The sequence below is a fragment of the Salvelinus sp. IW2-2015 genome, unplaced genomic scaffold, assembly GCF_002910315.2.
Source record: "Salvelinus sp. IW2-2015 unplaced genomic scaffold, ASM291031v2 Un_scaffold1112, whole genome shotgun sequence".
NCBI classification, from domain to species: Eukaryota; Metazoa; Chordata; class Actinopteri; order Salmoniformes; family Salmonidae; genus Salvelinus; species Salvelinus sp. IW2-2015.
The window spans coordinates 81,652-95,115 of NW_019942731.1; the positions used below are offsets into that span (position 1 = coordinate 81,652).

The 13,464-nt window shown below is 34.2% G+C and overlaps 1 protein-coding gene across 1 annotated transcript in view; it reads left to right on the forward strand.

Moving 5' to 3' along the window:
- Positions 1-13,464, forward strand: part of si:dkey-284p5.3 (outer membrane protein H.8) — a 53,239-nt gene that overhangs the window by 7,444 nt on the left and 32,331 nt on the right. The gene's annotated exons all lie outside the window — the stretch shown is intronic.

A 13,464-nucleotide genomic window follows, 5' to 3' on the forward strand; every position in this document is an offset into this window, starting at 1 on the left:
TCCCTAAACTGTAAGTCAGATACGTATAGTCCTCTACTGTCCGGTCAGATAGTGTAATAGTTCTCGTAACTGTATGTAAGATAAAGTATAAGTTCTTAGTAGTAAAGCAACGTTAGTTTTAACCTGTAGTAAGATAGTGTATGTTTTATGTAGATAAAGATTCGTTGTTGTCTCTGACTGTAGTAGAAGATGTATAGTAACTTCCTGTAGTAAATATATATCATCTACTGTGGTTGAAGATACAGTTATAGGTAAATCTTACTAGCTAGTAAGTGTGTTAGTTCTCTACTGTAGTAAAAGGAATAACGATGTGTATAGTCCTTACTGTAGTAAGATTCAGTAAGTCCTTACTGTAGTAAAAAAAACAGGGAGGAACTAGAAAGAACGATTGCGTAGACCTAGTATGATTATTAGGATTTATATAAGGGCCAGCCCGGAGACCAGCAGCATCACCTGTAACAAACGAAAGAAAAAGTAGATAGAAGGAGCTGTTGCTACAAAGAACAACCAGTAGAAGCAAAGTGGAAAAGGAAGATGGCGCGGCATGACCGAGAGAGTCTCATCAGGTTCCCAAGTATTGCGGAAACTAGGGGCATATTTAAGTCCTTTAGAAGAGATGCAGATAGTGGTATAGTTTCTATGGTAAGTGAAGTAAGTGTAGATCTGCTATGTCGGTGATGTGTATCAGTCTATATCCTGTGTAAGATGTAATAAGTCTCTATGGTATGTAATGTGTGTATGTCTTCTGGTAAGAAGATACAGTACGTGCTTTAGATAGGTAGTAAGGAATAGTTGTTAGTCTTACTGTAGTGTGATACAGTTTTTAACTGTGAGTAAGATCAGTAATAAGATTAGTCTAACTGTAGTAGGTTTGTGGGTATAGGTCTTTACTGATAGTAAGATAGTGTAAAGTCGCTCTCTGATAGTAGAGAGGTGTGAGGGAAGTTCTAACTGGGGAGATAGGATGGGTGTAATGTGTGTGTTTTCTACTGTAAGTTAAAGATAACTATAGGTGCTATAGGTAGTAAGCTACGATATGTAATAGTTTTCTAGCTTGTAGTAATGACTAAATCGCTTCGTATGAGTGACTTTAACTCGTAGTGGGTTGATAACAATATGTAATATAGAGTATTGTAGTCTATAAGGTGTATATTGGTTGTGGGTTCTGTAGATCGATAGTAAAGATAGGTATAGTTCTACTGTAGTGGATTCAGGTATAGTAACACTTCTACGATTTGTTGTATAAGCAGAAGTACGCCGCTCTGTATATAATGAATGTCTTTGTCTATGCTAGTAAAGATCGGTATATAAGTAGTTTGCATGAATGTAGTCAGGATTGGGGTATTGGTCTATTAATCGTTAGTGGATAAGTATTTAATTGCTTGGTTGTCGTTGTCTGATCCTGTTTTATGGAAGGAGGTGTGTGGGTAAGTAGCTATTTACTGTTAGTACGAAACGATAGTTGTAGGTGTTTAGTGATTACGCCAGACTCGTGTGATGAGTTACTGTAGAAAGTATGTTGGTTCTGTTTACCTGTCTAAAGGTTTGAGGTTTTCTGGAGTGTTAGTAATAGACTAGTGGAAGTCTACTGTGGTAAAGTAGTGTAAGGTCTTGTGTGAAGTAAAAGAGTAGTTAGCAGTGCTGTAATATAGTAAGATCAATTATGTTGTACTGTATGTAAGATAGATGAGATGAACGTTTATGGTGGTTAGAGGAGAGAGTATGATAGTTTGCTATGTAGTAGGAGAGTGTTTAGTTATACAAGTTGTGAAAGTATTGTATACCCTGTGTATCTTGTAGTAATAGATATTATAGGTACTCTGTAGTAAGATACAGTATAGTTCTATGTGTGAAGTAAGTGTTAGTCTTATGTAGTAATAGTGATATTTTCTACTGAGTAGTAAAAGTAGTATAGTTCTCCGTGTAGTAAGGTGTGTATAGTTGCCTCTAGAGCTTTGTAGTAAGGGATTAGTAAGTGAGGTATCTATTTTGAGTTAGATGTGTAATTAATGTAGGTAAGTAGTGTATGTCTTATGGTAGAGGTAAGGATGATACAGTATAGTTTACTGTAGTAAAGCTAGTGTTAGTGATCTACTGTCGTAAAAGATAGTGTGATAGTCTAATGTGTGTAAAGTCATATAGTCTCTACTGTAGTGAAGATACAGTATAGTTTTACTGTGTAAGCTTCGTGTAATGTTCTACTGTGAGTAAGATAGTGTAAGTTTACTGTTGTATATGTTATTGTTGTTAATTAGTTTTACTGGTGTAAAGTAGTGTTAGTCTCTATGTGTAAAAGTACAGTATAGATTCTTACTGGTAGTAAGATAGTGTGATGTTCTATGTAGTAGATTGTGTATAGTCTTATGTAGTAAAGATCATAATAGTTTACTGTGTAAGATTGACAGTATAGGCACCGTGTAGTAAAGATAACGTATAGTTTACTGTAGTAAGATGTGTGTAGTCTTATGTAGTACAGATACAGTATAAGTTTCTACTGTAGTAAAGATAGGTATAGTTCTATGCTGAAAGATGTGGTTGTTTACTGTAGTAGAGATATTGTATACTGTAGTAAGATACGGTATGTTTCCTACTGTAGTAAAAAGATAAGTATGTTTCTTCTGTAGTAAAGTATAGTGTAATAGTTCTACTGTAGTAAAGATTTCAGTATGTCTAGTAGTAGATACATTATCGTCCTATGTAGTCAGATCAGGTATACGTTTCTATGTGTAAAGATAGTGGTATAAGTCTTATGTGTAGATAGACAGATTTAGTATACTCTACTGTAGTTAAAGATAGTGGTACCTCTATATGTATGAAAGATCAAGTGTTGTTCTATGTAGTAAGATCATATAGTTCTTATGGTGTGATAGTGGTAATAGTTTTATAGTAGTAAAAGATAGTGATATTAGTCTCTCTGTGTAAAGTGTGTTAGTCTCTAATGTAGTACGTACATATGTTCAGACTGTAGTAGATATAGTATGGTTTATCTATGTAGTAAAAGATAGTAAGGGTCTTCTGTAGAGAGGTGAGGATAGTGTTGTCTTATGTATAAGATTGTATGGTCTTACGTATAAGACATTATAGTTCTTACTGTAGTCGATGTATAGTTTTCTGAAGGGTGTCGATGATGTACTCATGTAGTCATAAGTTAGGTTGTATATAGTAGGTTATATGTCTCTATGTAGTGTATTAGGTTTTAGTTGTAAGATGTGTTTAGTTCTATCTTGTTGTAAGACAGTAAGTTTCTTTATGGCGTGTAGTGTATAGTATTAGCTTGTGTAGATGTATAGTTTCTATGTGTAGATCGATATATAGCTCTATGTAGAAAGATACGTTGTTCCTACTGTAAGTAAGATAGTGATTGTTATTCTAATAGTAGTGGGTCTACTGTAGTAAGATAGCATTTAAGTGTGTTCTAGCGTAGTGAAGATATGTATAGATTCTATCGCGCTCGTGAGTAGCAGAGAGTGAAAGGTGCTAATAGGTCTCTAACTGATAGTAAAGATGAACGGTATAGTTCTTACTAGTCAAGTAACGGATTGCATCTTATTCTAAGATATGGTTGTTAGTACATAGTGTCTGTATAAAGGTTTTATACTGTAAGCTACGAGATAGTAGTTGTGTCCTATGTAGTAGAATACCTAGTTGGGGAGTTATTCTATGTAGTTCATGTGTGTGTTGGTGGTTACATGTGTATAAGAGAAGTAATGGTTCGTTAACGTGTAAGGTTAGTTATTTAGTCGTCTTAGTCGAGGATACCGGTTAGGTTTTATGTGTAATGAGTAGTAGTATGTTAACTGTAGTTTTTAAAAAATGGAGGGGGGATAGAGAGAGTTCAGTGAGGATTCACTTTTATACGTAGAGAATTCTGATCTTTTACAGTAGGGTTATATATATTTACTAGTGGAAATGTGGTCTTTACTAAGTAGAGGATATCTTTGTTAGTACAGTAGAGGAATTACTGTATGTTCAAGTGCGGATTATACTACTTTAAAGTGAGACTATATGTTTGACTAAGTAGCGGATTATAATAGATCTTTATCTATATGTGAGATGAATATACTGTACGTATTTATACGTAGAGGTATATCATATCTTAATATAGAAGGTAGAGATATAGCTGTTGTTTATTAAAGTAGAGGATTTGGGTATAATTATTTAGTAGAGGATATAAACTGATCTTTATAAAGATAGAGATATACGTTTTTACTACAGTTAGAGGATAATATATTTTACTTACAGTAAGAATCTCAATGATCTTTTCTACAGTAGAAGGTTAGTAGTAGACTATTGTTTACTCACCGTAGAAGAAGTTGTAGTTTTTAACGGTGAGAGGATATAGCACGTTTGTTATACAGTAGGAACTTACTGTTTTTTATAGTAGAGGAATATAGAATCTTTATATAGGTAAGGACTATACTGTTATTTTAAGTGGGCTAACAATATGCTTTTATCAGTAGGAACTATACAATATACTGTTTTCTATGTAGAGGCTTATAGTGTATATATGTAACGATAGAGGGATTGTCACTGAATCTGTATACGTGGAGGCATAAATGAGATTTTATACTGTGAGAACTGATAGTCTGTGTTTTTAACTCAAGTAGAAATAATTAGTATCTTTATCTAATGTAGGGATGGCTATTTGTTATGTTCTACAGTAGAGGCACTATACTGTATTTCTTGCAGTAGGAGGATATGCCTTTTTATAAGTAGAGACTATACATATCTTTATCAGTAGATACTATATGTATTTATACAGTAGAGTTACTATTTTATATAGTGAGGACTATACATATTTTCTAGTAGAGAATATACTGGGTATTTTTACTACAGTAGAGGATATACATATTTTTTAGTAGGAACTTACTGTACGTTTACTACAGTAGAGAATTAATGTTCTTTATAAGTAGAGGATTATGAATTTTACTAAGTAGAGGCAGTACATATCTTTATACAGAAGAATATCGTTTTTCTACTAGTAAGAGAATATCTGTGTTTTACTAAGTGGGTATATTGTTATTTTATCAGTAGAGGAATTTATTTTTTCTACGTAGCAGGATATAACTTTTATAAGTAGAGAAATAGACTTGTATTTTTATAATAGGAGGACTATACACTATTTTTACTAGTAGAATATACTGAATTTGAACTAAGTAGAGGATATCTGTATTTTTATTAGAGAGAGGATATATTGTTCTTTACTACAGTGAGGAAATATAACTATTTTTACAGTGAGGATTACACTATTTTACTATGCAGAGTAGAGATGATTAGTATACTGGGTTTATTTGTCTAAGGTAGAGGTATATAATATTATTACTACAGTAGGAGGCTTTTAGATATTGTTATAAGTAGATGGCTTTAAGGATAGAGTTTTCTAAGTTAGGATTATACACTTTTATTGGAGGTGAGAGAATTATTGTTTTTTACTAAGTAGAGGTAATTTGTTCTTATACTAAAGGTAGAGGATATATATCTTACTAGTAGGAGGATATACATATTTTAATACAGGTAGAGAATTACTGTATTTTATCAGAGGGATTAATATTTAATATAGTAGAGATTTAAGTATCTTTACTAAGTAGGGGAGCTTTACTAATATATCTTTTAGTACGAGGATAACAATTTATATTCAGTAGAGAATTCTACTGTTTAGTTTTAAGTAGAGAAATACTTATTGTCTATAAGTGAGGTATCATTTTAATACGTAGAGAATTACTGTAATTTTAATAGCGTGAGGAATATGTTCTTTCATAAGTGGCAGGGGAATATGAATAGTTTATCTAAGGTCGAGGTTATTTGTCATTTATAAGTCGAGAATTACGTATTTATAAGTAGGATATTGTTTTTACTAAGTAGGGACTATACTATGTTGTTACTATAGCAGGATTTAACTTATTTAACTAGGTAGAGATTTCTTCTTTCTAGTAGAGGATCACTATCTTACTAAGTGAAGAGATAAAACCTTTTATAGTGAGATATACTGTTTACTAAGTAGAAAGGGATATTAATCATTTCTAAGAGAGGAGTTATACTATTTCCTATACAGTAGAGGATAACAACTTACTAAAGTGGAGATATACTGTATCTATTATACGTAGAGATTTTCCTGTATCTTTACTACGTGGGATTATTTCTATTTACTAAGTAAGAGAATATAGTTTCACTAGTAGAAGGATATAAATGTTATTTTGTAGATGAAGATCAGAGGACATACTGAATTTTACTACAGTAGAGGACTATACACTATCTTTTCAGTAGGAATATCTGTTTTTATCAGTAGAGGAGTTATTGTATTTTATAGTAGCGGATATACACTTCTTTATAGTGAGGATATACACTATTTTATCAGTAGAGAACTTAGTGTATTTTTAAGTGAGGACTATAATATTTTATACATCGTAGAGGGATTTTAACTATTTTTATACGTAGAGGATTGAACTATCTTTATACAGTGAGGCTATAACACTTTATAACGTAGAGATATACTGTTTTTAATACAGTAGGGGACTATACTAGTAGTTTACTAAGGAGGATCCTATTTTAACTAAGTGAGAGCGATATACTGGTATTTTCCTAGTGAGTGATATAACTTCAATCAGTGAGGAATTACTGTATTTTATCAGTAGAGGATATACATATTTTACTAGTGGGACATAAATATTTATAAGTAGGAGTATACTTCTTTCTAAGTAGAGGTATAATGTAACTTCTACAGTAGAGGATATAAGAATATTTTGAAGTATAGGTGAGGATATATATTTTTCTAAGTAGATGAGCTATTGTATTTTCCTGAAGTTGTATGACTGTTGTCTTTATAAGTAAGGATATAGTGTATTTTACTAAGTTAGGATATCAAAATTGTAAGCTACGAGATAGTGATATATTACTATTTTTATACAGTTAGGATTATTACCGTATGTACCAGTGAGGCATTATACTGTGTATTTTCTAAGTTGATGAATTAAGTCACTATCTTTACAGTAAGATATAGTGTATCATGAAGTACTACGGTAGAGGACACTTAGCTGATCTTTAACTCAGTCGATGGGACTTATACTGGTTTTTATAAGTAGGTATATGTTTTAAGTGAGAGATTATTGTATTGTTACTCGTCAGAGGACTAATTTGTTTGTACTAAGTAGAGAATACTTCATTTATATAGTGAGGATACTATCTTTTATACAGTAGAGAATATACATATATTGTACTTGATAAGTTATAGAGATTATTAGGTGTTGTAGGTTAGATGAGGATACTCTATTTATTTAGAGAGGTTAAATCTATTTTATAGAAAGTTACTATACTGTGTTTTTTGCTAGATAGAGAACTATACTGTTTTTACTAAGTAGAGAATAATCTGTTTTTAATAAGGTAGGACGGATAAGTGTATTTTCTAAGTAGAGGATATCCTTTTTCTAGGTTAGAGGGTTACTATGTTTATACAGTAGAGACTGGCCTATCTTTACTAGTAGAGAATATAATGTGAATCTTTATAAGTGAGGTATCACTATCTTTACATGTAGAGGAGTATACATTTTATAAGTAGAGAATATACTGTATCTTTATAAGTATGAGGCATAATGTATGTTTCTAGTGGAGAACTATATGTATATTTACTACCAGTAAAGGATATATTGTTATTTATACGTAGAAGCGATATAGCACTTCTTTTCTACAGTAGGGTATAACTAATACTTTAATACAGTAAGAACTATACTGTTCTTGTACTAAGTGGCTATACTATTTTGTTAATGTAGGAATATACGTATCTTTACTAAGTAGGGACTTATGTATCTTTATAAGTAGAGTATATTGTAGTTTTACTAAAGTAGAGGACATAATTATCTAGTTATCTAAGTGAGTTTATAGGCTATTGTTGGCTACAGTGAGAGAATAGTCTGTGAAACTTTTGCTGTAGAGGGACTATATATTTTATACAGGTAGAGGACTGTAGCACTATTTTATACAGTGAGGACTTAAATCATTTGCTCAGTAGAGGGATATCCAATTTATACAGTAGAGAATATCCTGTTTCTTATATATAACAGTAGAGGATTATTGTATTTTCTACGTAGAGGATATACATATTTATGATACAGTAGAGGATAATCTATAGCTTTAGTACTATCAGTGAAGATGATATATGTTCAATTATACGTAGAATGCACTTATAAATTGGAATTTATTAGGTAAGATGGACTACTACTGTGATGGTTTTTCCGTATTGAAGTGTTAAGGAGAGGGACTCACTATTATACTTTTACAGTTAGAGAATTCATCTCTTGTTACGTTAGCGAATTTCCTTGTATTTTACTTAGGTTACGGATATACTGTATTTATACGAGTAGAACTATAACTATGTTTAATAAGATAGACGAGATCGTAAGTTTTTAATGCAAGAGTATAGAGTGTAGTTTACTACGTTATTGGGACATATATGTGTCTTTAACAGTAGGACTATACTGTATTTTACCTAAGTAGAGAACTATACTGTATTTACTAAGTAGAGGACTAATATTTGTATCTTTTAATAGTGGGATTCAGCGATCTTTATACGGTAGAGGACTCATTTACATATTTTATACAGTCGAGGATAGAATACAATTTTATGATAGTGGAGATATATGTATTATAAGTAAGGTGATAGTCACTTTTTTTACATAGTAGGGGACTTACTATTTTTACTAGTAGGATATACTGTGTCTTTAATTACCAGTAAGAGCTATACTGATTTAACATAGAGAATATATGTTCTTTACTAGCAGTAGAGGACTATATTATTTACTACAGTGAGGATATAACTATTTTAGTAGTGGAGGACTATACAGTATTTGTACTAACAGCTAGCAGAATATACTATTTTTAGCTGTGTCTTGGGTTAGCATATAGAGGTTACTGTACTAACTGAGGATTAGATATATTTTATAGTAGAGGATTACACTATCTTGTACTAAGTAGAGGATATAATATCGTTATCTTTATACGGTAGAGGATCTATATCGGGCATGTATTTTTGATAAGTAGAGACTATACTGTATCTTTACTACAGATGAGAGATGGACTATATTTGTATTTTCTAACATAGAGAATATAGCACATGTTCTTTTCTACAGTAGAAGGATTACATATTGTTATACGTAGAGCTTCTGTATATTTTAAATAGGTAGAGGATAAAATATTTATACAGTAGAGAACTATACTGTATTTTACTAAGTATGGACTATACTGTATCTTTATACATGTTAGGGAATAGGATTGTATTTTCTGCCTAAGTAGACGCTATAACTACATTTTATAGATAGAGGATATACACTTCTTGTAAGATAGTAGAATATACTGTATGTGTGATAAGTAGGAGGTTTAAACTATATTTTTTAGATCATACGTAGGAGGATTTACACTGATCTTTATAGATGTATGGACTATATAAGCATTATTTTACAACAGTAGAGGACTATACAAATTTACTACAGTCAAGAAATAGTACCTGTATTTTACTAAGTGTAGGACTTTTGTATCTTCATACAGTAGAGGACTTACACTATCTTATACTACAGTAGAGAAGCTAATCCGTTGCTATTAGTACTACAGAGTAGAGAACTGATACTGTATTTATACAGTATGAGGACTATAATGATTAGTTATCAGTAGAGGATTTTCTCTAAACTTTTTACTACAGTCAGGGACTTTATAGATACTAATCTTACTACAGTAGAGGACTATACACAATTTTGACAGTAGAAGATACTGTATTTTAACTAGTCGAGAATATCTAGGTATTTTAGTAGAGGTATACACTATCTTACTACGGTAGAGAACTACGTATTTATCTAAGTAGAGGATTAATTTATCTTTTACCTAGTCGGATATACTGCTTATTACTTATAAGTGACGGACTATACAATATCTTGTAACTAGCTAGAGATACTACTGGTATTCTTTATTATAGAACTGTCTAGAGTTAAGTATATGTTTTTTACTAAGCCGTAAGGATAATTGTATCTTTACTATTAAGAGGTGAGTACTCACCTATCTTGACTAGAGTAAGAGGATTCTACTCCCTATATCCTTTATAAGTAGAGGCATATTTACCCTATCTTCTTATTAGTAGGTTATTGAGTACCATATTTATACAGTAGAGAATTAGGTGTATTTTTACTAGTGAGGTCTTAATATTCTTTACTACAGTAAGGGGACTTTACCTATCTTTACTACTAGTATGAAGGACTTTACACTATCAATTTTACTACAGTAGAATGGATTACAATTATTACTCCGTCGAGAATATACTGTATTTTATAAGTAAGAGAATACATAGTACTGTATCTTTCTAAGTAGAGGACTATACTATCCTTTACTACAGCTGAGAATATAAAAATGTATTTGTTGTAACGTTAGAGGACTATAATTTATTTTTCTACATGGAGGTATACTGGATTTTACTAGAGGTAGAAGGATATACCACTTTTATAGGAGAGTAGAGCTAGTACTGTAATATGTTAGCTAAGTTGAGACATATATAAATGTATTTTATAAGTAGAGGTATATTGTAGTCTTTACTACTAGAGGATATACTACTTTTATACGTAGAGGATATAGTTCTTTTCGGAGTGAGACGGATATTACTACATAGTCACATAGTCATCAAGTTGTGTTCATGGTGAAGAGCACTAGATGTCATCTCGACTTATTTGTTAGTGAACGATATGAGACTATTATAGGGGCATTGATATGTTTACCAAATGAATTTGATGGTAGTAGAATAGTAGCAGAACCTGTGAAAGCTATCTTTGTGATACGATCTGTGTAGTACCTAAAACAGCTGAGAGTCTGCAGGATGTCAAACAAAAGGCAGTGAATTTGTAAGTGCTACAGAATCACAGTGTTCAACATAATGTCATCAACACCGGCCTCGCTGCTGGATAAGTATATCCGACACCCGCACCTCCAATAAGTAACAAAAATCCCATAAATGTCCGCCACAAAACAACCTTACGCCTCAAAACCACCGCATGAATGAAACTCACTCCCACCACAAACACATTGCGTTTCAACCGGTGGCGCCTTTAAACTTAGTGTTCTTAGTACATACAAGTGAATAATCAGTGTGTCCTCAGTCCTTGTACCTCCAGTCTGGTGTCAATCACTATCAACAGAATATGAGAATAATCCATAACAATCAAATCAAATTCATTTATATAGCCCTTCTTACATCAGCTGATATCAAAGTGCTGTACAGAAACCCAGCCTAAACCCAAACAGCAAGCAATGCAGGTGTAGAAGCACGGTGGCTAGGAAAAACTCCCTAGAAAGGCCAGAACCTAGGAAGACACTAGAGAGGAACCAGGCTATGAGGGTGGCCAGTCCTCTTCTGGCTGTGCCGGTGGAGATTATAACAGAACATGGCCAAGAGTGTTCAAATGTTCATAAATGACCAGCATGGTCAAATAATAATAATCACAGTAGTTGTCGAGGGTGCAACAAGTCAGCACCCCAGGAGTAAATGTCAGTTGGCTTTCATAGCCGATCATTGAAAGTATCTCTACCGCTCCTGCGTCTCTAGAGAGTTGAAAACAGCAGGTCTGGGACAGGTGCACGTCGGTGAACAGGTCAGGGTTGGTGCAGCAGCACGGCCAGGTGGACTGGGGACAACAAGGAGTCATCATGCCAGGTAGTCCTGAGGCATGGTCCTAGGGCTCAGGTCCTCWGAGAGMGAGAGAGAAAGAAAGAAAGAGAGAATTAGAGAGAGCATACTTAAATTCACACAGGACACCGGATAAGATAAGAYAGGAGAAGTACTCCAGATATAACAGACTGACCCTAGCCCCCCGACACATAAACTACTGCAGCTATAAATCTAGTGACCATCAACCCCAGAACACTGGAAATGACGTGTATTACAGACACTCCAAATACGCTAAACATTGTGTCACTCTAAACGTAATGTTCCCACTGCTGCAAATTATCCATATGCACTGTTCATAGAAATTCTCTAATCTCTTCCTCTGGGTCAGATGAACATGTGGCAGCAGGGACATTTCCTTAGTTTTACATATGGCTCCTGTAACCTGACCTAACTCCTCTCAGGCAGAACAAGGACATTGTCAACTTGCACCAACCAACAGTGTATTCAACTACAGAGTGAAAAATAGTTTTGCTTTTGGATTTTTGAGGTGCGTTCCCACACAGAACACCTTGGGTGTGTTTCTTTGATGCCAATGGAACTGTTTTGGTCCCACACCCTCCTGAATGGTTATATTGTCTCCGTACATAGTATCGCTCTGAGTAAATGTCGTCTCACTCAAACTGGCCTTTCTCTTCCTCACCACCTGGATTTTTTGATCTAAGGTTTGAGTATTGATTTCAAATCAAATCAAAGTTTACTTGTCACGTGCGCCGAATACAACAGGTGTAGACCTTACAGTGAAATGCTTACTTACAGGCTCTAACCAACAGTGAAAAAAGGTGTTAGGTGAACAATAGGTAAGTAAAGAAATAAAACAACAGCAAAAAAGACAGGCTATAAAAGTAGCGAGGCTACATACAGACACCGGTTAGTCAGGCTGATTGAGGTAGTATGTACATGTAGATATGGTTAAAGTGACTATGCATATATGATGAACAGAGAGTAGCAGTAGTGTAAAAGAGGGGTTGGTTTCTGAGGGATGTTAGTGTGAAGTTTTGTTCATAAATGCAAATGGTTTGTAAAAGTTGTGTAGGTCTAGTATAAATGTAGATAATCCTGCAAGTAGAATAATGTAAACTCAGCAAAAAAAAAGGACCCTGTCTTACAAAGATAATTCGTAAAAATCCAAATAACTTCACAGATCTTCATTGTAAAGGGGTTAAACACTGTTTCCCATGCTTGTTCAATGAACCATAAACAATTAATGAACATGCACCTGTGGAACGGTCGTTAAGACACTGACAGCTTACAGACGGTAGACAATTAAGGTCACCGATGCCTGTACTCTGGAGCGGGATCGATTTGGAGGTGGAGGGTCCGTCATGGTCTGGGGCGGTGTGTCACAGCATCATCGGACTGAGCTTGTTGTCATTGCAGGCAATCTCAACGCTATGCGTTACAGGGAAGACATTCTCCTCCCTCATGGCAGGCTCATCCTGACATGACCCTCTCAGCATGACAATGCCACCAGCCATACTGCTCGTTCTGTGCCTGATTTCCTGCAAGACAGGAATGTCAGTGTTCTGCCATGGCCAGCGAAGAGCCCGGATCTCAATCCCATTGAGCACGTCTGGGACCTGTTGGATCGGAGGGTGAGGGCTAAGGCCATTCCCCCCAGACAGAAATGTCTGGGAACTTGCAGGTGCCTTGGTGGAAGAGTGGGGTAACATCTTACAGCAAGAACTGGGCAAATCTGGTGCAGTCCACGAGGAGGAGATGCACTGCAGTACTTAATGCAGCTGGTGGCCACCTCAGATACTGACTGTTACTTT